Below are 202 nucleotides of genomic sequence, written 5' to 3' on the forward strand. Positions count from 1 at the left end.
GGGAAGGATGGCCGAGGGGGAAGCAGAGCAGAGGAAATATAAACAGTCCCGTGCAGCTACGCTGGGGAACAGAAGCATGAGAGCGCCGAGCGTGCGGTGCTATAAATAGGCAGCCCAGAGCCAGGCCAACTTTTTCAAAGCTTCCCACGGTCTCCTTGGGAATGTGGGATGCTGCGGACCTTCCCCCAGCCCTGAAGAAGCC

This window comes from Charadrius vociferus, unplaced genomic scaffold (genome assembly GCF_000708025.1).
Source record: "Charadrius vociferus isolate BGI_N301 unplaced genomic scaffold, ASM70802v2 scaffold593, whole genome shotgun sequence".
Taxonomy (NCBI): Eukaryota; Metazoa; Chordata; class Aves; order Charadriiformes; family Charadriidae; genus Charadrius; species Charadrius vociferus.